The following is a 26276-nucleotide window of genomic DNA, read 5'->3' on the forward strand; positions in this document are numbered from 1 at the left end:
TGTCAAAAAGCACGTGGCTTTGTTTACAAATTCAAATTTCCCGCGGGAGGTGGAGGAGGTATCTGGGAGGCCTCTGGCTGAGGTGGAGGTGGAGGTGGCCACTGGGAGGCCTCTGGCTGAGGTGGAGGTGGAGGTGGCCACTGGGAGGCCTCTGGCTGAGGTGGAGGTGGAGGTGGCCACTGGGAGCCGGAGGTGGCGGTGGCCGCAGAACTGTCCAATTATACTACTCACATCTTCAAAAATTTTCTATAAAATAGGCTACACATCTGAAATCAGAATCTGCACTTCTGTTGTAACGTTTGCATTGTTTTGCACTTTAAATTAGAACGCCGATCTTTGAAAATGCCATTGTAACGAAACGAATTCACATTGCTGCGGCGTTAACTCACCACTAGTCAGTTTATTGCCAAGTGCGAAGCTCGGGCAGTAGGGCGCTTATCTGTAAAGCTGGCACGTAAAATTACTGTTGCGGGACAAAATTTCTGCACCTCGGCGACTCTGAAAAAGGGACGTAAAATCAGTAACATCATTATGATCGTATTATTGCTCCTTGTAATGTTTTCACTATGACATTTGCCCTTTTTGTGTTGTACACGATTTTTTTCAAGTACGACACAATCATTGTTTCTTGCAGTGGATTATAGCGTGCGGTATTCTACTCCTGTCAGTGATTGAAACTGACCTTCATTGTATTTTCTACAAAATGTTTTCATTCCTCCGTCTTGCTGCAGTGAACTCTTAATTTATTTTTGGAAATAAATGACACGTGGGATTATTTGAAGATGGAACTGTAGGTCTTCCTAATTGAGGACGATTGGAAACGATTACAAGTGACTGAAAAATATTAGAAAAATATGAGTGGGAATGTGTGCGGTGATGGAAATACAATGGGTGGTGTGAATAAAAGCAAAGTACTTGATCAAAATTTATACACATTATTAATAATTCAGTTTCTCTTTTTAAATGTTATGAAAGCTGATGTCGTAATTGTTTCCCCGTTAAATCCACAATTGCCACAATATATTCTGTTTGCTCATGTAGTAATAATAATCATTGTATGGCCTCCACTAGTATGTTATAATGTTTTAGTTTACGGACAGAGTAGACCGGATCTTTGTGGGCAATCTCTTGAGTTTTAATTCATTTTGCCGTGTAAATGTGTCACCAGAAAACCGTACGACATTGAGTGTCGAACGGACTTTTTTTTATCGCCCTTCATAAGTCCGAATGCCTGTGCCTACGATCGTGGGATCACTCGACGACTGATCCGCAGAGATGGGAAGAGTCCAGTCATCTGCTCAGCCTACGCGCTGGTGCCGTGGTGATGTTACGTTGCGGAACAAGTTAGCCTGGCCCCTCGCTTCCTTCCGGTGCGTTCAGAGGGAGCCACGTGGGAAAATGTGGGGACAATGCCACTGGGAGGTCCTCCTGGCTTCACGGCCACTCTCACTCTCTGTTGACCACGTCGTGGTGCTCTATCCTCGAAACGAACCGGCTTTACCCGTGCTAGAGGTGCGCGATCTCGAATTCTGCCCTGAGTTGTATTTTTAATGAGGGATAGCACCAGAGTCCTTCTGCTTGTCGACTTGGTGTGTCGAATGGACTTCAAAATTCTGACTACTCTGCCAGGTTTGGGGTCCATAGACAGCTTATGTACAATGGTAGAAGAAGTACGGTACTTTTATTGCTCCTTCAGCAGTCATGCCATCTAGCGGACATGCGTGGATGTAGACCGCATAGAGAGAAGGGGCCTAACATGTCATGTTACTGTTGATAGCTTAAGGTGTTGGCCATCATTCTTCATGCACTTGAGTGTGTTGAAACGTGTCATTATGGTGAGTGTAGTGGTACAACAGTTCAAACTTTTTTTTACTAAAAAATAATTATTGTAGAAACGTGTGCAAAGAACGCTTTTAGGACCCGTTGTAAGACTTCCATCTCAACTTAGAATAATAATTTTATTTGTTTTTACGTCCCACTAACTACTTTTATGGTTTTCGGAGTCGCCGAGGTGCCGGAATTTAGTACAGCAGGTGTTCTTTAACGAGACTGACGTACTTGAGCACCTTGAAATGCCACTGGACTGAACCAGGATCGAACCTGCCAAGTTGGGGTTAGAAGGCCAGCGCTTCAACTGTCTGAGCCATTCAGCCCGGCATCTGTACTTATGACTATTGCCATAATGTGTAGCCTAATTTCTTCTAGGTGAACCTAATCACTCCAAAAATAACCGAAGAAGGAATTGATCATTGTACACATCATCTGGGATAGAAATGAAGCCGTAGCTGAAAATTGAAGTTGTATCATTTAGGAAGCTTTGAGACAGAATCATTCTAACTTCGTGAAACTAAGGGAAAACAAATTAGTCACGATTTCCCAGTAGAGTTACATCATACAGTTCTGAGTCTTCCATTACACTTTGGGAAAATTCTTCCTTGTTCATATTGTGAGTGTTTTAACTTTTCTCTGCTATAATCCTGTTTCAGAGTGGAACTTCATGCGGCCAAACTATAAGCAAGTGATAATATGTTTGTTTTACATTCCGTTACCGTTTTCGGAAACGTCGTTTTGCCGAAATGTCCTTCAGGATTTTTTTTACGCACCGGTAGATTTAGTAAACATTGCCCCGGCTGGGTTTCTTTTGATGAGTTTAAAATGTTGGATTGGCATACTCCGCCATGGGTTCAAAAATATAAAATCTTGAGATAGGGAAAGTTCCCGCGGACTCGCCTAGGTACTCCTCTCCAGTTACGCGAGATACTACTCTGCTGTCTACGTAAGACGTACAAACCCCTCCCATCGCTAAAGGCCACCACACACAGAAAGCTATGCTATGCTATGCTATGTCAGGAATAAAAAGCTATGCTAAATTATTCTGGCAGCCGTTTAAGGATGGCGAATTAATGGAAGAGGAGCCTTTTTTATTGACCACTGTCGTGGAAAACAGAAACAGAAAGGGAAGATTCTGACCACTTGAAATTGGAGGGAGAATAATTCTTGGTGAATTCCATCGTTTGATTCAAGCATTGCATGGAAATGATGAATGAAAAGTCACTTTCGTCTACATCAGGAACAACTTCATGAATATGAAGTATGGAAATTATATAATGTAGGGTGAAAATATACGTAAAAGCAATAAATGATACGTACAATCCATTTCCAGAGTTCCATTTATTTGTTGCCAACAGTTGTCTTTCATGGTTATCTCTTTAATAATTTGACAACTATAATTTTATTAAAATATAAGTTCCCAGAAGGAAACCATAATTTAATTTCATCGATTGCATCTCTTCAATCAGTCTTTTATCTTTTGGTGTGCCTTCCATGATAATTAACAAACACGGAAACAATTAAGCAATATAACAGCTGCTGTATTGGGGTAATTCACGAAAGCCACGGTCCGGCTCCACGGCTAAATGGTTAGCATGCTGGCGTTTGGTCACTGGGGTCGCGGGTTAGATTTCCGGCAGGGTCGAGAATTTTTTGACCATACTTGGTTAATTTCGCTGGCACGGGGGCTGGGTGTGTGTGGCGTCTTCATCATGACGCTCAGGTCGCCTACAGGAGCGGCGAGCGCAACTTGTTCTCGGACACTCCCGGCACTAAAAGCCATACGCAATTTCATTTCATTTAGGAAAGCCACACATATGAAATGACTGCTAGACGTCGGGCATGCGCGAAACCAGGTACAGCTATGAAAATCGCCTCCTTGGCATAACTTAGGTTAGCATAGCTTAGCATTCCATTCCATATAACTTGATTGGAGCGAATACTGTTGTTGGGCAGCTTAGCTTTCTGTGTGTGGTGGCCTTAAGTTGTCTCCAGCTGCCGGCACACACTGACAACATGACAGTGTCTGATCAGGGTATGTACAACATTGATTATTTTCATAATTAATATTGACACTGACTGCAGTTAACCAAACCTACTGAGCGAGTTGACTACGCGGGTCGGGTCGCATAGATGTGAGCTCGCATTCAGGAGATCGTGGCTTGGAACTCCACTGTCGGCCGCCTAGTTCCTCATTTTTATACCTTTATTAAGGCCACGGTCATTTCCTTCCCATTCCTAGGTTCTGTCCTATCCCATCGTCGTCATAAGACCTGGCTCGGTGAGACATTAAACCGATAGTAGTAAATAAAATAACATAAATGTAGTAAGGCCAGTAAGAATGGAAAACTTAAAAATTAATTGATGTCTAAAATGTTTACCTAAAGTATGAAGAAAAGGTGCTGTGTTAACAAAACCTGTTACAGTGGCACCTTAGACCTTAGAAGTTTCATTGACAGGCCCCCACACTGGGCGAGTTGGCCGTGCGGATAGGGGCGTGCAGCTTCCATCCGGGAGATAGTGGGTTCGAGCCCCACTGTCGGTGAACATGGTTTTCCGTGGTTTCCCATTTTCACATCAGGTAAATGCTGGGGCTGTACCTTAGGGTCACGGCCGCTTCCTTCCCACCCCTAGGCCTTTCCTATCCCATCGTCGCCATAATTCATATCTGTGTCGGTGTGACGTAAAACAAATTGCAAAAAGAAAAAAACAGTTCCCACTGTGTTGTTTCGAAATTTCATGACCAGTTCTCAGGCGAATAAATGAGAAATGTGGACTGACAGACTTTACTCTGTTGACTTGGTGGTTGTGCATATGTTCTGGTGGAGTTTACCAACTTGCTTTCTGTTGAATCTTGAAAGCCAATTCAAGAAAATATGTTCTGATTTAAAGCATTTTGCTAAAAGTGATGCGAGCCCCGTACGGAACATAATGAGCGTGCTATTGCGCTCCACTGGCTTGAGACTGCAAGTCCGCGACGACAGTAGCCTAATTGAAATTAGACGCAGGTTTGCTAAGACAGATTTAGAGGAAACAAGTCGATATGAAGGTCGCAGAAGAAAGGAAGGAGCATACTACAGACGAGTACGTCGGCGGCCATGCTGAGAATTATAATGTGTATAGTGGTGCCACAGCTTTTTGATAGAGCGCTGAGAGTAAGGTCGTCAGCCAATAGCCACTGAACAGTCCACATATGCCACGTTTGAGGGACAGAAGCAGGATGAACTATGCCTCACATAATACCATTCAGTAGAGATGCGGATTCATATCCCTCTCTCGACCTACTTAGACGTAGTTTTCGTCTCTTTGAGAGTAGTAGTATTGCGGCTACGGCCGTTTTCCTCCCAGTCGTAATTCGGTTCACCGAGGCAGGAGATACGAGACTTGGTTCATCCTGAAACATCAGCATGCATTTGAGACAGATAATAGGGTTTAATTAAAGAAAATTTCACAATTTGGTTTAATTTGAGCTGTTATTTTCTAATTGTAACGCTTTTCATGGAAAATGTGGTCTTTTATTTTATTTTTTGAAATGCTCAAGGCACATCAGTTTGTTCTTTCCTGGTTTGAAACTTGGTTGTTAAACTTTCGAAGGAAGAATTTGTAGTATTATGTTTGTTATTATTGGAAGTGTGTATTTTTAACAACGTTTGCGTCAATAAATGGCATCGAATCTTAAAAACCGTTGGTATTTCAATGCGTTGGCTGAAGGTGTATCTAAAAATTGTCAGCCATTTTAAAAACTGAATACTACAAATCATGAGCAACATACAGGCACACCCTTGTGCGAAGTTTAAAGCTAATCAGGTTAAAGCTAGTTTGTCTGGAACATTTTGAATTCTAGATGATGTTGCTCCTCTGGACCATTTTCACACCAGGCAAATGCTGGGTCACGCCGCTTCCTTCTCGCTCCTAGCTCTTTCCTATCCCATCGTTGCCATAAGTTCTACCTGTGTCGGTGCGACGTAAAGCAGATTGAAAACAAAGGTACCGAAATATTTTTGGTTTTCTAGCCATGTTTGGTCAAGAATTTCAGGTTTTTTTTTTTTTTTTTTTTTTTTTTTTTTTTTTTTTTTTTTTTTTTTTTGCTAGTTGCTTTACGTCGCACCGACACAGATAGGTCTTATGGCGACGACGGGACAGGGAAGGGCTAGGAGTGGGAAGGAAGCGGCCGTGGCCGTAATTAAGGTACAGCCCCAGCATTTGCCTGGTGTGAAAATGGGAAACCACGGAAAACCATTTTCAGGGTTGCCGACAGTGGGGTTCGAACCTACTATCTCCCGAATACTGGATACTGGCCGCACTTAAGCGACTGCAGCTATCGAGCTCGGTAAGAATTTCAGTGGGGCCTCTCTCCTTCCCTTAAATGAGCCAGTGTTTAATTACGGGCATGTATGTGTAACATTAAGAGCCAGCAAAATGTTACATGTTAGAATGTCAGAAGGGAAAAGAACTACTAAAAAAGTGGTTTGCAAAAACATAATGTAAGACTTATTTTAGTGTTATAGGGATGTAAACGGACCAATCGCATGTAAACACCCTTAAAAGCCACTAACTACGTATATCGGACTGTGGTATCTTGAGAACGGAATGGCAGCGACTAACCTTCAGAATTAGCCTCTCAGCGTTTGCAATTCACAGTAACAGCTTCATAGTTAATTAGATGCAAATTTAAGGCACCCAATTTGTGTGTGACAGTAACCTCAGATTTGAAACTCGTTGGCGTGTGTGCTGAGATTTCTGTGAAAATACATTTTTTAAAATTAATTACAGTTGAAATGTTGTCATGTTTATGAATTAATGTATTTTGAGTGATTAAAAATACAGTTTAATTACATTTTTGCCCGTATTTCTGGTTATAGTACTTTTTTTTTTTACACATTTGAGGAAAATTCACATTATACAATATTTACATGATTTAACATTTTATTTTCAATATGTTTTATATTTGATAGTTTCGAAGTCATTCTTGTCAGAAAAACAGCAATTGATTTCATTAGCATCACTATTTCAAAGCTGGACTCTGGTATTTTTGTGCAGTGTGGAAAGCAAGTTCTGCTGTATACATATTTTTTTCGTTTTTGCTGGCCTTGCTCACCAGTCAACCCGCTGTGACCCATATGAGAAAGGTTGAACCCTTGTTCTTACTCTGTTGTTTTATCTTCAAGCAATGAATCTAATGTTCATACTTATAAAAGGAGGGCAATACATATATTTTTACATATTTTATTATTAACATTCAATTTCCATAAAATACAAAGTGGTGTCTTAGAAAAACTTCATCCAGCTCTTTACCAGGTGATAGTGTCCCGGGAATGCATATGACATTATATTGCATGTTAGTCCATGTTTTACTCCATACATTGAAATATTGCGTATAAATCCGTGCCCTAGTTGTGTGTTACCGTGCTGCTTTAAGGAATCGGAGGATGGGCTTTTGGAATGTGGATGTGTCACCAACGAAGAAAAAATATTGTGGAGTTTTAACCCTCGCATCTTCACAGCCTGATACAACTGATCATAGAAGGGTAACGTGGACGCTGTCCGTGGTTCGGTCTGTGAGCTGGTGTATCTTGTGGGTAATAGTGTTGGAATTCAAAGGTAGATTTGATGTGGATTTTTGTAACAAAATCGTCGGTGGCATCAAATAAATTTAGTTTTGTCAGCGCAAGGAAATATTATTGAGGCAGAATCGATATCAGTTGCCCTCCTCAACCTTTGCATCGTGATGCTTGAAGTCTCGGGAATGTTGTTGGACTAAGAACTTTTATTTCGTTCTAACGATATCTTCAGCGCACACAGCTTCATTATCAACCATATCTTGTTGTCCCGGTCAGGTCTATAGGTCGGCGCCATGGTCTCTTTGGTAACAGGTTTCTTTTAGCAATTCATCAACTCCATTGTTTCGAACTTCAAGGTAGGATATATCTTCTCAGAAATAAACGTGAAGTGACGTCCGTCTGTCTTCTGAAACGATATCGCACGGGGCAAATTCTGAGATGGATCTGTCACATGACTGTTTTACTTCAAAATATATAACTTGCAAAATCGTGTTTAAAAACTGGCGTAATGGCTTAGAATGAGATGGTGTCTGTGTATCTCGCTGTCACATGACTAGTTTGGCTGTAATTTGGTATGGATATATCTCTCAAGTCTGAAATGCGCATTCCATGTCATTGGTATAGAACACCGGTGACCAAACAGCCTGGTACTCGACCAGTCGGATGACACTACCACCCCCACTCGAGGAAGAAAGTGGTGGAATGTTTGAAAAGAGTGAGTGCGTTGGAAACAGACTTTGAAGGTAGTGCGTGATCGGGGTAATGTTATTGTTGTGTAACAGATATTGTGCCAGACTTATGAAAGAGAATAGCCATACTCGACTTATTACATTACCAAGTGTGACGTTCCCTCCTCTTTTTGCTGATGTCCCCTTTCATTACCTCATTCTGTTACGTAACGCATTCTTGATGATGTTGCCATTGTCTCCACCTAAGAACGAGTTCACGCGCAGTTAACGTTTACTCCAGCTTTGTCTTTGTTGTTGGATAGAAATGATGAATGGCCTCTCGTTCATGAATCTTCATCGCTAGAATTATGTGTTGTTCAGCTTATTGTGTTTAGGTATGCCAACCTGTTGGATAATTATGCGGTCGTTCTCTAATTTTGATGTACCGTACTGGTAAAATAGGATAAAACCTGCTTTCTCATTGTACGATTTTCTCTTGTTCGTACACTAGCACGCCTGCATCTTATTCGGACCTCCCGAGTTCGATTCCCGACCAGATCAGGGATTTTTACCGGGATCGGAGGACTCACGGTGAAATAGCGGCCACGATTTAGAAAGCCAAGAATAACACACGACACCTCATAATCTGTAGTTCTTCGGGCCGAACAGCGGTCGCTGTCCGCCATTACCGGGTCCATTATTCTCCGAGGCCACTTGTTCTTCTCCATTTCTTTCACATGACTCCACCATCGAAGCCGATGTATGTATACGGCTTCATCCATCGAGTTTATTCCTAATTTAGCCTTTATTTCCTCATTTCGAACGCCCTCCTGTCATTGTTTCCATCTGCTTGAACCATTTCTTGTTACTTTCATGTCTGTTTCTTGTAACTTACGAGTAACGTATCCTGAGCCTTCCAGCTTTCACTCCCGTATAGATACTGTAAAGGTACTATGCTTTAATTCAACATTTGAGAGAGGCTTGCAGACCGAAGGCCAGTACGATGGTCATTCAGCCAAGGAGAAGGAAGCTTGCAGAATGAACACTAATATAACGGAAACACCTTTATTTATTTATTTATTTATTTATTTATTTATTTATTTATTTATTTATTTATTTATTTATTTATTTATTTATTTATTTATTTATTTATTTATTTATTTTAAGATGCTGATCTGCTGAGCTGACATGAGTGTTGGTTATTAGTGAAGTGTGCAGATACAGTAGAATGAGAGCTGCTGACACTTGGGATTCATGACATGGCAAATGCCTGTAAATGCTGTTAAAGGTGTTTCTCAGAGGGTCAGCAGTGCTGCTGGTTCAGTGAGCTCACATTACCTTACACGTATCTTTCTCTCGGGATTCTCTACGTGACCCACAGTGTGTCCGAGTTGATGACTTAACAAGGAACTACGTCCCAACGTTTTGTCAGATGATGAATCTCTCTACCCACCGACTAAGTGTACAGGAACATGTCTCCAAGGCGAGTAGTTGTGGTTGTGGTTGTTGTTGTTTCAAGGGACAAAATAATGGGATTAACAGCTCACCTCATATTAGTACAATCAGTAATAAAACGTGGAAAGGGCATCGCGGGGCTAGAACCAGACGTTAGGCCCCTTTAAACAACAACGATCATCTCCTCCATTAACGAACTTCATCATTCCGAGCAGTAATGTCATTGTTTGATTTCGTGCTTTAAAAGAAAGAAATGGATATTGTAACATGTCTGCAGAACAAATATTGAGTAAAATATTTGCAAATGTCCATTTTTGTTGTTGTGCTGATCTCATTAATTGGCTGTGATATGAAAACTAGTGCGATATGAGTGATAATGAGGAGTAGCGCCCGTGCGTGTTGTGACGAGTGTTTCTAATAGGTCAGCGGTGTTGCTGGGACAGTGGAGAAAGCTGTGGGAAACCCTGATCACCGTCAGCGCTACTGACCGTTTGTAATCAAACCCACGATAGTCGGATGAGGTACGAAACATGTACGTTTATTATTATTATTAGTTATACGTCGCTGTATCTGCTTTTGCAATTTTCGGGGACGCCAATGTGCCGGAATTTTGTCTCGCTTCATTACCTCGTATTCGCTCGGATACACTGCTAGTTAGCAAGTGTGTATCTGTGCTATGCTGGTGTGTATAGTTTCGCAGTTAGTGCCGTAAGTTACATAATGGGTAAAAGAACAGAGTTAAGTGAGGAACTAAAAAAAATGTAATTGCTTCTCTCGGATTGCAGGGGTATTCTCTGCATGAAATTGAACGCAAAGTAAATAAACCGCATTCTACAATACACTGTGTTGAACAAATTCAGATATAGAAGGATCACGAAGAATTTGCCAAGAAAAGCAAAAGAAAAGATACTGAATAGGCGAGGTGAACGTTATGTTGTGAAACAAGTAAAACAAGAATCACAATTAAGTGCGCCTAAGATCCGCGTAATGCTGGAAGGAAGTACGAAGAAGAAAATGTCGAGTCAGACATTTCGTAGGGTATTGTGGAAATATGATTATCACGGTAGACGACCATGGAAAAGGCCGTTTGTTACTAAGGAAAACAGACAAGCCAGAATGAAAGTTTGTAGAGAGTATGAAAACAAGGATTGTACGTTCTGGAACAAAGTTATTTGGACAGATGAGATTAAAATTATCTCTTATACAGTTCGGATGGAAACGGTTATGTATGGAGAAAAGTAAACGAAGCCAACAAACCTGCAAATACACTACCCACCGTAAAACATGGAGGTGGATCAATTATGATTTGGGGGTACATGTCCTCTTGTGGAGTGGGGAATGTCGAAATCATCGATGGCATCCTGGACTGATGGGGTTATTTAAACATTTCAAAGAACAATGTCAAACAGAGTGCAGTAAAAATGGGGTTGGGGTCTTGCTACATCTTTCAGCAAGACAATGGCCCCAAGCACACAGCTGATATTTGCAAGCAGAGGGTGATATTGAGCGTACCAATGCAACTGCGAACTCCTGCCCAATCCCCTGACTTGAACGCCATAGATCATTTGTGAGTCGATCTAAAAAGAAGGGACCATACAAGGAAATCTTAATCACTTGAGCAGTTTAGAAGTATAGTCAACGAAGAAAGGGGTAAGGCCGACCCAGAAAGATGTGAGAAACTAGCTAATTCCATGCAGCCACGGTGTACGGCAGTTCTCAAGTCAGAGGATACTCATCGGGGTATTAAATCCAAGGTTACAAGTGTTTTTGAGTGAAGTTTTCATTTTCTTCTGTAAGTGTACAAACAAGAATGTTGCATGATGAGACGCCCAGTTTTTGTACATTGATTGTATTTGTGTTAAATTTTAAGATTACAGATCTGTTTTTTTTTTTATTTGCATTGTTTATTACTGTATACCTAATTACGATATGGGCAGAAATATACAACACAATAATTGTATACCAAAGTTTAACCGTTGCAATAAGCTGGTGTACAAACAAGACTGTTATGCACTGTATTTGAACACCTTCAGATACTATCGGATTGAGCCAGGACCAGGGGCTAACGATGTATCGTTACCCTGAGAGTCTAAAGGATAAGCACAGATACGCTGATGCATGTATCTATTTGCTGAGAAAGTAGCCATCGTATATCCTAGCTTAACAGACATATCATCATAGTGACCTTCTGCTCACAGGCACCCGGGTTCGATAGCCGGCCCCGCCGGGATTTTAACCTCGATTGGTTAATTCCCCTAGCTCGGCGGTTGGATACTTGTGGTCGTTTCAGTACACATCATTTACCGACGTGAATACGGACTGGATAACATCAATATTATAGGCCTCATGAGCGGTACAAGAGGAACAATTCCTAAGTTTTCGAAGAATTCCGCTCAAAATTCAAACTTACCAGAGTCGTTGACGGAAAATGTGGTCCCCAAAGTCTTCTGAGAAAGCATTTGTATTGCCATAAATGTGTTTAGTATACTTTATCCTCATGGACAACCTCCACGTAGCGTTGGTGTGAAGAAGGGCATCCGGTGTTGGTGTTGTTGTTGTTGTTGTTGTTGTTGGTGGTGGTGGTGATTATTGTTTTAAGAGGAAGTACAACTGGGCAACCATCCTCAGAAGGGCATCCGGCCGTACAAATAGGACTTTATACACATTAGTGCCTCTCACATATAACTGGCGAAAAGGCGAGGTAAGAAGAAATACGCAGTCAATGTATGATGATCATCTTATCCGGAGACTGTTCGTTAAAGTGTTCACGCCGCTGAACTGTTTGTCACTTTCTTCACGACTTTCTCGTTTCTCTCTTTGCGTCCTGATTGCCACGCTAATTGTACTACATGCAGGCAATTGGGGTCCTTTCAACAAACCGATACCTTAACAAGAAAAAAGTTCTGACCTGCCGACATACATTCACAAACCCAACTTTACTCGTGCAGCTCATTCCTAGTATTGACTTGCTGTCATCAGTGTACACTATAACAGTGTATTATGATAATAATAATAATAATAATAATAATAATAATAATAATAATAATAATAATAATAATAATTCAGGCACGATAAGGTCCACAGCTACGTTTGTGCTGTCACTGTTTTGCCAATCACTCTGGTCCGTGAGTACTAGTAACTTACAGACAACGATCGTCTGTCAATAAATGAAGATATTTCTTGTATTTGACAAATAATAACTTCAATTTGTTTCATGCGTGGGTGCAGGAATGGTATTCTAACTCTCCCCTCGAGTGTCCTGCATTGCCCAGATACCAGATGGATTCCATTTACTGTACCTCTCAAGTCTTGCGCTATCTCCTTCATCAATGGAGAAAACTTTCTTCCCCTCAGTGTGGTGTCCGTAAACCTAAACAAAATATACAGCTCATTAGAAAAGATTGCGCTCTGTCTGCATACAAAGGAAACCTCGAAAATAGCAATAACGATCAACTCACCAATAATATGCAGATGAGTTTGACAGTTATAGTATATTGTTAGTTGTAGTATTACTGTACTTATAAGTTTCTGCCAAATATTATATACCGGTATACAAAATGTTTGAGATTAGCTGTACGATAATGTATAAATATCTCCACCTGACCAATGGGCTGGTATGAATGCATTGTTTGAATATGTATGTGTATGTTGAGTCCTCAGCCCTAAGGCTGGTTGAATCCTCAACAGCTCTGCCATCAGCTGTCATACATGGCCTAGGAATCACTGAAGAGGCGTACTTGGGAAATGAGGAGTGAGGTAGTTTCCCGTTGCTTTCCTCACCGAGCAGCCAGAAGTTGCTGTTACACATCAGTCTGCCAAGCCTACTGAAATGCATGCATCAACCAACCCTATGGGCAACGTTCTCACACCATTCATAACAGGGACTGGCTGCATAAGGAATGGCATTAACTAGCATCACTCATACCTCAGTAATTTTCATATTGTCAAAGCCAAGCATAAGACTGAAACAGGTCAATGAAAGTAACAAGATTGCTCTAGCCTATACCAGAAGACATAGTGCACTGTAAACACTAGGTCCCACCAGCAAAGGCATTGTATGAATATAGCGACCGTATTTGAGTTTCAGGGCATATCCCCCTGTGGGTGGGGGCGGTAGAATGACACCCGCGGTATCTCCTGCCTGTCGTAAGAGGCGACTAAAAGGGGCCTCAGGGGCTCTGAACTTTGGAGCGTGGGTTGGCGACCACGGGGCCCTCAGCTGAGTCCTGGCATTGCTTCCACTTACTTGTGCCAGGCTCCTCACTTTCATCTATCCTATCCGACCTCCCTTGGTCAACTCTTGTTCTTTTCAGACCCCGACGGTATTACGTATGGAGGCCTAGGGAGTCTTTCATTTTCATGCCCTTCGTGGCCCTCTCTTCCTTTGGCCGATACCTTCATTTTTCGAAGTGTCGGACCCCTTCCATTTTTTCTCTCTGATTAGTGTTACCGTATATAGAGGATGGTTGCATAGTTGTACTTCCTCTTAAAACAATAATCACCATCACCACCACCACCACCACCACTTTCAGGGGATATTTTAACGAAAACAAGGTGTGAAAACATAATAACCGTTGGCCGTGCGGTTAGAGGCGCAGCTGTGAGCTTGCATCCGGAAGGGGTTTGAACCTCTCTGTCGGCAGCCTTGATGATGTTTCTCTGTGGCTTCCCATTTTCACACCAGGCAAATGCTGGGGCTGTACCTTAATTAATGCCACGGCGGCTTCCTTCCCATTCCTAGGCCTTTCCTATCCCATCGTCGCCATTAGACCTATCTGTGTCGGTGCGACGTAAAGTAAATAGAAAACATAATTTTTATTGGTACTGGTATTTATGATATTACTGACATTTCTCACTATTCATATTTCCGTGCAAAGAATGAAGTCAATGAATTCCGTGATGAAAATTATAGTTTTACCAGAATTATATTTACAGGGAATGACTGCCTGGCCGAGGGGGTAATGACGTTCCGGGTTCACCCGGAAACACGTAAGTTTGATTCTGCGTCAGGATATCGAAAAATTTAGAAACGAAATGTCCTATTCTGAGGTTCATTCGGCCTGCAAGACAAGTGAGAACCAGGTAAATTCCTAGGGATAGAGCTGAGAGTGCCGAGGTTATGGATAGAGATGGCGTTTTACTTGCTGGGCACGAATGCATCATTATTGCTTCTCAAGTCCCCAGTTTCCAGTGCAAATACTAATAAATGGGAAATACATCGGGCGTGAACTGTCGTGGTTCTCTTACCTCCTGTATTTCCATAACTGCGCTCACATAGTCCTAAATTGCCGGGCTGAGTGGCGCAAACGGTTGAGGCCTTCTGGCCCCAACTTAGCAGGTTCGATCATTTTGAAGGTGTTCAAATGCGTTAGCGTCGTGTCGGAAGATTTACTAGCACGTAAAATAACTCCTGCGGGACAAAATTCCGGCACCTGTGCGTCTCCGAAAACCGTCAAAAGTAGTTAGTGCGACGTAAAAACACATAATATTGTTATTGTTATGAAAGTGGACGAATCATTGTTTGTAGCCTACTTGTTATTTCAATAATAGAAATCTTGACCATATAACATAAGGGCTGTGTAGTTCATATTTGTATGCTTTTAACCTACCTTTGCTTTGAAGGCAAGTTTCTTTAAACATGTTCAAGGCATATATGGGAACTTTTATAATAAATAGTTAATATGAATATTGAATTTCCACGACCGCATTGTAATCGAAATCGACTTTCAACCTATTAGGTCGTGTTACGTACATATAGTACGTGTTGAAGATATATTACGTACAGAACAAAAGTGGCCAACCGGACACCAGTGGCATGCGAACCCACAACCTCCCGTTTTCGCGTCGGTTGCTGTACCATTGAGATATGGTGGCCTAGGTTATATCTGTTCTGTTAGCTACAGGTCTGGCACTATTGCCATCATAACTTCAATAAATGGATAATCACATTGGAAAACAATAAAACTTGCCTTATTATACAGTAAATGTTGAAAATGCTCTCCCTCAGCTGGTGATGGTGATATTCCGGTTCACTCTCTGCACTTCAGCCTCGTGAATCTTCAAAATGTCGCTGCGAATTGCATTACAGATCTCCAGCACACGAGCATACCCTGTTCAACACTTAATTCAGAAAGTATCAAACGCACTAAACCGATCGGCTACTGCTGTATAAAAAAAGCAATCACGCTGTACGAAAGTTTATCGCTGTACGGGTCAGGCGGCTATTGTATCATCCACTCCAGTGAGACTGTTGTGTTCATTCTCGCTAGAGAAACTCAACCCGGTGTTAGCTGCGATATTGTTAGGCCTAGCAAAATAACAGCAGTGGACTTGCGTGTCGTATTGGAGGCCTGCGAAGGAAGTCGCTTCTCCCTGTCTGAGAAGCAGTATTTCTTATTGAATAGATTGAGGTGGAATTCTAAATATCTCTACTTCAAACCAAACCAAACCAAACCAAACCAAACCAAACCTCATGGCGCAACAGACCCGAAGGGCCTTGGTCTGTCAAGCGACCGCTGTGTCTCTTGTGTTCGGGACGACGAATCCTCTCCGCCGTTATTCTTCGTTTTCTAGACCGCTGCCGCTATCTCGCTGTAAGATAGCTCCTCAATTGTAATCACTTAGGCTGAGTAGACCTCGAACTAGCCGTCAGATCTAGGTAGAAATCCTTGACCTCGCCGGGAATCGAACCTGAGAAGAAAAATAAAACTTGCCCGATTACAGTAAATGTTGTCATTTATCTCCCCCAGCCTGTGGACAAGCGTTATAGGTTTTGATTGTTTGTATTCCCTCTGTACTTCAGCATCAATAGCCGCAAGTTTCGTGAAAAACGGGTTAGATTCAAGATTCAAGATACCCGTCTCCCTTAATCTCGAAAACCATACATTAGGGAGAGGGTATTATTTATTGTAATCGTTTCATAATTTCATAATTTGTGATACATGCAGTATACAAAATTAGAAGGAGTAACTTTGAATAACTATTGTGAATTGTGTTAATAATTGGTACATGCGATGAATATTCATATAAAGCAGGTGCTTAGAGATTGAACAGAGAAAGAATGATATAAACTGAATGTTGGAGTTGCGTTCATATATAGCATTATGGCAGAAAAAAAAATCTATTTATAGTGATATCTTTTCAGATTATCAAAGATAATATTGCCTTTGCAGGATGTTACGAAAAGAGAGAAAACGGAAATTATTATTCGACAATACATGGAACTAGTAGAACTACTGTAACGAGGTAGTTCCATGCTATCCCTTAAGCCTATGTACCTAATGGCTCTAGACTTCAACGGAGTTATATTGTCTAGGTTACCTTAGGCACAATTCGGTTCCTGGCTGACATGTATCACATCCTTTCCTTCCTTCAGTTTCCTGCACCACCGAAAAACGGGTTAACAGGGTATGTGTTTATTAAATTTAAACAGAATGACGGATATCTTCACCATATCGTGTGTACTGTCAACCCTCTCGAAATTTGGACAAACAAATATATAATTTAATTAATTTCGTGTGGCTATTTCTAGCCGAGTGCAGCCCTTGTAAGGCAGACCCTCCAATGAGGGTGGGCGGCATCTGCCATGTGTAGGTAACTGCGTGTTATTGTGGTGGAGGATAGTGTTATGTGTGGTGCGTGAGTTGCAGGGATGTTGGGGACAGCACAAACACCCAGCCCCCGGGCCATTGGAATTAACCAATGAAGGTTAAAATCCCCGACCCGGCCGGGAATCGAACCCGGGACCCTCTGAACCGAAGGCCAGTACGCTGACCATTCAGCCAACGAGTCGGACAACAAATATATAAAATACACCAATGTGTGCAAAAGCAAAAGCACTGCATTCTTATATTAGATTATTCTGACTGCTAACTGAATTCGGTACCTTTATCTACGTGCCTCTTTCTTCTTTCTTTTCGGTGTCATGGAAGGACGTTGCGCTACAGCTGCATCTGACTGTTCTTGAGTCTGCTGCAGCCTTCTAGCCACTTGGTATTGCTAGATCGTTCTGTGATTAAGTGCAAATGGACGTGACAAGTCGTAAAGAAATTCACCTTCCTGAATCCAAAAATCTATGTTCCTGCAACAAAAGTATATTTTGAACTGCTATTATTTTCGTGAGATTTGTTAACCTATAGGGACTCTCTTCTCAGGAACCCTCAGAGCTAGAGCAATCAAACTCCAAGCAAGATTTGCAAATATCTGAGCTATGCCAATAACCCCCTCCAAATTTTCATTTAAATGGGTAACGTACTTTTAAATACACTTGTAAGTCTTTATTGTAGGCTCTAATGTTATTGACTTGCACAGAACAAGAATTATTACTTCCGTGAAAATTGTACCCCAAGTTGAGGCAGACATTTGAATATTTAAAATAGATTTGTTGGTGTTGTTGCTGTCCCTGGTGATGAACTAGCGGAGTTAGTTGATAAAGTGCATGCATGTTGTGCTAATTGATATGGATATGAATCTACAAAATGGGCGTACCATTTGCACACCAGGCTAATGCTGAGGCTGTACCTTCATTAAGGCCACGGCCGCCTCCTTCCCACGTCCAGGTGCCCTTAGGACAGCACTATGTCGCAGATTGTAAACAATAGAGCACTTCCCCGAGGCAGGCGGCTATTTTTAAGATTGGCATGCGACTTGCCCCCAGCACGCTCTCGCCTCCAGCTGATACCCTATTAATGAGCGTGAAGTGTGATCTGTAGTATGCTCACTGCTGCTGGCAGCAGGCTCTACGGACGACCTTGTCGACGTTCTCGTATGTAGCAGGATGAAGACGCCAGGTAAGAGCTCTCGCAGCGTGAACACGTGAGGGCGCATTTTGGTGTGAGTGACAGCACAAACTCCGAGGGAATAAACAAGATTCTCAGCCCGGGGTATTATTGGTACTTACATTCATTGTAGAATGCAGTTAAACATTTGAGCATAATACGGGATTGTAGGTTCATAAACGATGTTTTTCTCTAACTCAACCTCTTCCGGTTGTCCAGAGTGGTATTCAGATCGTACGGTTGGATAAGTGAACATTCCGCTACAAAAGGCATTCTTGGTTTTTAGTGCTGTAGTATTGGATTTTTAAGAATAGTAAATGTCTTTCGTTAGTTGATATGCCTCTTCTCTTAGCTCAGTTTTTGTTTGCCTCTTTATCTAGGCCGTTTGGCTGTGTTGGATTTATTTACTCAAATCATTCTGCCGTATTTTCTGTTTAGCCATTTTGGAGAGGATTGTTAATGTTCGTTACGAATTCCTGTCTTCTCGAAAGAAATCTGAAACCCTGCCTTTACCACTGTCTCCTTCAAAAGGTTGATTTGTTCAGTCGCTGTTTCGGTGTTTCCTGAAAATATTGCTAAATCATCCGTCAAAGCTAGACTTATTATTATTATTATTATTATTATTATTATTATTATTATTATTATTATTATTATTATTTATTGCAGAGGGTAAGCTGGCCCCGTGGTGTTTGGGTAACGTACCTGCCTCTTACCCGGAGACCCCGCGATCGATTCCCGGCCAGGTGATGGATTTTTACCTGCATCTGAGGGTTGGTTCGAGGTCCACTTAGCCTATGTGGGGATTGAGGAGCTATTTGACGGCGAGATAGGGGGCTCCGGTCTACAAAGCCGAGAGGATTCGTCGTACCGACCGCACGACACCTTGTAATGTGCAGGACAGGTTGAGCAGCGGTCCCTTGGGAGGCCATGACCCTTCGGGACTGTTGTGCCATGGGGTTTGGTTTGGTTTCTTATTATTTGCAAAGGGTAAGATGCATCGTTGATCTAGTTGACAGACCCTCTGATTAGGGTGGGCAGCATCGCCATGTAAGGGAAACTGCATGTTACATGTGTGTGGTGTGAGTGACAGGGATGTTGGGGACAGCATAAACACACACTTCCTGAACCGAGGGAATTAACCTGGCGGAGAATTAAGGTCAAGACGCTGACCACTCACCCACGAGGCTGAAAAGCTGCAGAGATGGTTCCGTAAGATAACGAGAGAACTCTTTCAATCAGCTGTAGATATTTTGTTTAATAGGGAGCTGGAAATCCCGGGATTACTGCAGGTGATGATATAATTCCGTGAGAACTGGTCGTCAGTTTGATCTGATATGAGATCACGATGTATAATGAGAAGTGGTTGAATGCTAGGTGGGATTTTAATTGTAGTGGTGTAGCTTGCCATGCGCACCACTCGCAGCGACACATGCGAGTTGGCCTTCTCCAAGGTCATCCTGCGGGCTAGACGGAAGCGTGTACCTTCGCGACCTAACAAGATAGCCGTGGTAATTGTGAAATAATAATAATAATAATAATAATAATAATAATAATAATAATAATAATAATACAAATAGGGCTTGGAATTTGAGTGTCCGAAGACGAGGCCCTTTCATTCTGGATCATTGTAGGCCAGAAACTAGTGGATTTTATTTGTCCTTTTTAAAAATCCTTTTTCGGCTTTTTAATATAAGTGAAACATTGAAAGGAGACAATTTTGATGCAGGTGTTTTTAAGAGGAAGATCTCACTTGCTTCAAGTTAACATCAGGTGATGCGGAGAGAAGTTTCTCGATGTGCAGCAACCAGTTCCCTAGTGTGGTTAAGCCATTCCAGTGTACTAATGCCTATTGCAGGTTCACTGAATTCATTGTAGGTGGAAAACATTTTTCATTCTCAATTCTTCAAGTACTTTTTTTTAACAAACACGGAAATCCTTTTTCTAAATAGTTAGAATCTAAAAGTATATAATGTCTGAAAGAAGAGTATTTCACTCATATTTTTGCGCTGTATGTTGCATACCACCAGAGTTTTGTATTGTAAAACATCAGATTCCTTCATTAAATATGTAATTAGAACTAAAGTTGCGAATGAATTTGGATCGTATTTTTACGTCCTTTTTGCCAGTGTTTAGGTCTTGTATGGTCGTCAAGTTCTGAGCTCTAGTTATGTTTTACGTCTCATAACTACTTGTACGGGTTTTTGAGACGCTAATATGGCGAAATTGTCACTCGCAGTGGTAAATTTACAGTGTTGGCAAAATTAATTGGGATGAATACAGTTACCTGACTCGATTACAGTTTACCGTTTCAGCAAGTTATCAGTAAAATTACAATTACCTCACTAAATCCCAGTCGTTTGGAACTTGACTTTTTTTTCACGAAGATTCCAGAATTTGCAAGGGAGCTTAGAGACACTAACTTGCTATCATCACAAACTTTGCATTTCACACACTCATGTTCTCATTGTTTTCAGGGCCAACTAATTCCAAATATTTATTCAAATAGGGGAAGGAAAATTCCCTAACCGCTCGCCGCCACATATTTATTGTGGTTCCTTTAATAAACTCACAAATCTGTAGTACATGATTTTCTGAATCTCAAACAGTAATCGCAAGAAGGCGCGAGTGCGCATCGTTTAGTTGGCGTGATGCCTTGCGAGTGCTGGGGCTCCAACGTTGCCAAACTCTTGATGTGATATACATCGATTACTAGAATGTAACTATTGCAATTTTATTTGAAGAAGAAAGTAGCGAGTAAAAAAGTACGTTTAGTGAAAAGTAACGATTACAAGTAGAAATGACTAAAGAGGTAGGGGTATATTCGTTACAAGTAAAACTCTTACTCAATTACTTCCCAACTCTGTAAATTTCCGAGCTCGATAGCTGCAGTCGCTTAAGTGCGGCCAGTGTCCAGTATTCGGGAGATAGTGGGTTCGAACCCCACGCTCGGCAGCCCTGAAGATGGTTTTCCGTGGTTTCCCATTTTCACACCAGGAAAATGCTGGGAGTTGTACCTTAATTAAGGCCGCGGCCGCTTCCTTCCCACTCCTAGCCCCTTCCTGTCCCATCGTTGCCATAAGACCTATCTGTGTCAGTGCGACGTAAAGCAACTTGTTAAAAAAAACTCTGTAAATTTACCATCGAACTGAGCTAGGATCGCACAAACTTGCGCTGAGAAAGCCAGCGTTTTACCGTCTGAGAACGCACAGAATCATGGAATTACACCGAATAAACATGAAACTAGGACTTTATTTCTGTTAAACCTTTCCTTGTTACCTGAGAAATCGTTTTAAAAATGCAGCACATTGATATTTAAGCTATATATTTTCATTACCGTTGCTGGAGAAACGGGGAGCTCTGATTGACGCTGCAGAGAGATATCTTAGGTCGTTCTGATTTTGCAGTCGGTATTAAACGGAACTATGCTTTTAGAATACCTTGTATCATCCATAGACATATAGTAAATAGACTGGCCGTGAGCAGCTAGTGCTGAAGCCGTAAGCTTATAGCCGTCGCTATCTTACGTTACCACTTGTTTCAATGCACTTATGTACCCGAAATGGTAATATTGGACGGGAAATAATGAAAAACACATCGAAATAATAATACTGCTTATTTAAACCTATTATAGTTTTTATCTTGATATTTAGGAAACGTACCGAGGGAGTTGGCCGTGCGGTTAGGGTCGCGCAGCTCTGAACTTGTATTCGGCAGATAGTGGGTTCGAACTCCACTGTCGGCAGCCCTGAAGATGATTTTCCGTGGTTTCCCATTTTCACGCCAGACAAATGCTGCGGCTGTTTCTTACTTAAGGCCTCGGCCGCTTCCTTCCCACTCCTAGCCATTTACTATCCCATCGTCGACATGAGACTTATCTGTCGTAAAGCAACTTGTATTTTTTTAAATAACGTTGTCCCGAAGGCTTTAAAACATCTATGACTAAAATACAATTATTCAAACTCATTTGTTGGGGTGGGGTTCATACCTATTCCTCATACGGAGAACCTTCCTTTTCAAACTGCTGGAAACGCAGGAGGAAAATATAAACAAACTATTTGACATCGGTATTTACATGTCATCTATATGTCACAACCATTACATAAGGCCTAATTTCTTTGGAATAAACTTTACTCTGTTATTTTTTTTGCGTTAGTATGGTCATTTCGAAATTACTGATCTTCATTCATCCTGCTAATTATAACATTGTAGATTGGAAAATCGTAACGAACGGGTAGCCGAGTATTATACGAACACAGCTATCATCCCCTCATAATGCTACGTTTGTGAAGTCTCGGGAATTTTTATCATTCTCACAACTTTCATAGACCTCCCGCTAACGAAATGGCCCCCACCCCTCTTAAAATGAAGGCGGTGTGGCGGTATCGTGTAAGGTGCAGAACGCCAGCACGGTGGCTTGTGTGAGGCACGCACGTGGTGGCGTGCAGGCAGTGAGTGTGTGACAGAAGATGTTTATCGTAACAGTGAAAGTGGTGTACTGCTGCTTAGTGAATCTTTTTTGAAAGTTTACTCGACGTCACCAGGCCTTTTACTTTACACCGAGGTACTAAAACAACTTGTGAAGATTTGAGATACTAAACACACGTCATCATACTACGGGATATAACTGTGCAGCTATAACTAGTGGGCGCTACTCAACTTCAAATATGTCATAGAAACTAAGAGGCTGAAAACTTACCTGGCAGTACGCGAGGTGGTCAGCTCTCAAAACATGTTTGGCACCTCCTAAACAGGTCCGCAGACACTGGGAGTTCCTCAACCTGTGAGATGTTCGCTAGAACTTACGGATGTTCTCCTGTAGTTCTTGGATTATTGGCGCCAGGAACTGAAACCGAAACTCCATCAGTAGCACTCCACCATGAAAACACATTTTTCTGATGCAAATGTAACGTTTTCAGCAACATGTACTAAACTCGTTCATAGAGAATCTAGACTCTTGTCGAAGTCAGTAAGGTGACTTCATTTATCAGTCTCATAACACCACCCCACTCGGCTGCCGACTTGGGGCGCAGACAACTGTCCTATCTCGGTGCGTCGTACGGTACAACTAGCATCACGCCTTTACAACCCCTTCAAGAATGGGACCCAAGAAAGGGAGATGAGGAAATGTTAATTGTCAGATCTGTCAGATAACTGCTCTGCCCCCACCAATTATTTGACGAAAGTCTGATCAGAATGTTTGAGAATCGAATGACGCAGTAAAGAGGCCGGCCAAAACTGATGCCGATGTTATGCAGCTATGATCTCCATTCGCCGTGTATTTGGCCTCATCTCGCTGAACGTTTACACTTCTCTATTTGTCATTATCATTTAACTCCAGCTCCATGGCTAAATGGTTTGCATGCTGGCATTTGGTCACAAGGGTCCCGTCTTTGATTCCCGGCAGGGTCGTGAATTTTAACCACCTTTGGTTAATTTCTCTGGCACGGGTGCTGGGGTGTGTGTGCCGTCTTCATCATCATTTCATCCTCATCATGACGCGCAGGTCGCCTACGGGCGTCGATTCGGAAGACCTGCACCTGACGAGCCGAACATGTCCTCGGACACTCCCAGCACTAAAAGCTATAAGCCACTTCATTTTATTATCGTAACTAATCACTCCGTCAACCGACCAGTAGCCATGAAATTTTGCCCTTGGCGCCTGGCAGTCATTATTACACCATTGATTTCTGCTTCAATGTCATTCATCGTTTGTTGTAGCCCGGTCGACACGCGGTGTCTTCTTCAGCGATACCTTCTGCTACAATTCTGAATGGCGCATCACAAACGCCGTTTGCTTATCTCCTCTGCTTTATCATCTCAAGGAACTTTATCAATGCACGAGATTCTCATCATCCTACGGTAGCACCATATTTCAGATGTTTCAGGTGGTCGATTTCTGCCCTTAGTTGTATCCATATTTAAAGTATACAGTGAAACGGTTCCAAAAAATGTGTGCAGCAATCTTATTCGTGCCTGAAGACTTAAGGTAGAGTGCGTTTCTGCATAAATGCAATGCGGCACATTACTTCTGTAGCGCAGTTAGTATTATTACCAGTGAACCCATGACCAAGGTGATATAACTTGTATGGCTGAGAGTAACCAGTAGCAAACATATTTCTTTCTAACAAACCTTCACGCTCTTTCCCGGCCCGGATTGGCCCTTTGACACAACTAATTTCGTCATGTAGAACAGGGCGTATGTAATAACATCCATTTCACGGGTGGAATAGAAATTAACTTTGATCAGTGGTTTTACGGATGGCGTGTAGAGTTCTCCTAAGTGCTATGTGTTGGAAACGTGTGAGAATTGACCGATAGAGGTCAGACGGGGGAATGTGGAGACTTGGCTGTGGCGCTGTGGTCGCCGTACACATCTAGGGAAGTAACTCCTCAGTGATGTGTTTGCGTGACAAACAGCAAGCAAACGTCAAGACGAACTTTGGGGCAGACACCTTGTAGAAATGGAGCTTAGTGTTTGGCGTGCGGATCTATTATTAACAACTTTGAAAGAAATAACGTTGACCGTCATTATAAAAAAAAATATGGAGACGTGACTGGCGTTGAACGCGCGGCGTGAATCAACTCTCTGGAAAAGGAAACCGACAAAAGCCATTTAAGCTTGATTTGGATGTTATGTTCAGTTGCGAGAATTCGGTTAACATAAAATGGTAAATGCAACAGTTACTAATAAAATAATATTTACTTGACACTGGTATGAAATATTCGTTGCAAATTAATTAGATAGGTTTAAAAAAATGCCCCGGGCGAGTTGGCCGGGCTGTTAGGGGCGCACAGCTGTGAGCTCGCATCCGGGAGATGGTGGGTTCGAATCTCACTGTCGGCAGCCCTGAAGATGGCTTTCCATGGTTTCCCATTTTCACACCAGGCAAATGCTGGGGCTGTACCTTAATTAAGGCCACGGCCGCTTCCTTCCCATTCGTAGGCCTTTCCCATCCCATCGTCGCCATAAGACATATCTGTGTCGGTGCGACGTAAAGCAAATAGAAAAAAAAATTAAAGCCACGGCCGCTTCCTTTCCAGCCCTAGCCCTTTCCTGTCCCATCGTCGACGTAAGACCTATCTGTGTCGGTGCGACGTAAAGCCAGTAGCAAAAAAAAAATGCAAGACTGAGTGGCTCAGACGGTTGAGGCGCTGGGCTTCTGACTCCAACTTGGCAGGTTCGATCTTGGCTCAGTCCGGTCGCATTTGAAGGTGCTCAAATACGTCAGGTTTATGTCGGTAGATTTACCGGTACGTAAAATAACTCCTGTGGGACAAAATTCCGGCACCTCGGAGTCTCCGAAAACCGTAGAATGTAGGCAGTGGGACGTAATAATAATAATAATAATAATAATAATAATAATAATAATATAATCTTTTTTCGGAAGAGACCTCTGTCAAAGGCATCGTCCGGTTTTATCTATAGCACTTGAAGGTCTTTGGTGTTTCTAAACCAAGGTATCGTGGTTTTAGGTTTTGAATCGAATAGGTGAAAGATCTGTTTGGTCAACCTCTTTCCGTCCATTCGTTTGAGATGACGTCTTTTGCGGATCGTGTCTGTAGTTTTCTCTGTGTTGTTATTGAATGTCATTCTTGTAGTTGGATCCCACGATTCTCTAATTTTTTCTGCGCTCGTTTTTCTCCAGTTCTTCGCGGAGTCATTTATTATTATTATTATTATTATTATTATTATTATTATTATTATTATTATTATTACAAATTCTAAGTGATATTTGAAAATAACACTAGGATGCAGAATAAACTGTAAACATACATATTAATGTAAATGCTTCATTCAATGTCGAGGTGTTAAGTTTGTTTCCAGACTGACATATTAAATTATTTCGTTGTAATTCATTGATAGCAACCAGTAAGGCATTTCATAGAAATGGGCTAATGGTCCTCACGTACCTGGATGCTATTATTTAAAACTATTCTCATATTAAAATAGTACTCTGCATTGCATATTCGCAGTTACCTCGCTT

At 41.9% G+C, this 26276-nt stretch overlaps 1 protein-coding gene across 8 annotated transcripts in view; it reads left to right on the forward strand.

Annotated features, from left to right (window-relative positions):
* Mical (Molecule interacting with CasL) overlaps positions 1–26276 on the forward strand; it is a 688331-nt gene that overhangs the window by 274974 nt on the left and 387081 nt on the right. The window contains exon 1 of one of the 8 annotated variants that reach the window (XM_067156727.2): positions 3783–3865. The exons of the other annotated variants lie outside the window; for them this stretch is intronic. The gene's annotated coding sequence lies outside the window, so the exon portion shown is untranslated. Of the gene's footprint in view, positions 1–3782; positions 3866–26276 lie in introns of those variants that run through there. 8 annotated transcript variants of the gene reach the window in all.

Source organism: Anabrus simplex, chromosome 12 (assembly GCF_040414725.1).
Source record: "Anabrus simplex isolate iqAnaSimp1 chromosome 12, ASM4041472v1, whole genome shotgun sequence".
Classification (NCBI taxonomy): Eukaryota; Metazoa; Arthropoda; class Insecta; order Orthoptera; family Tettigoniidae; genus Anabrus; species Anabrus simplex.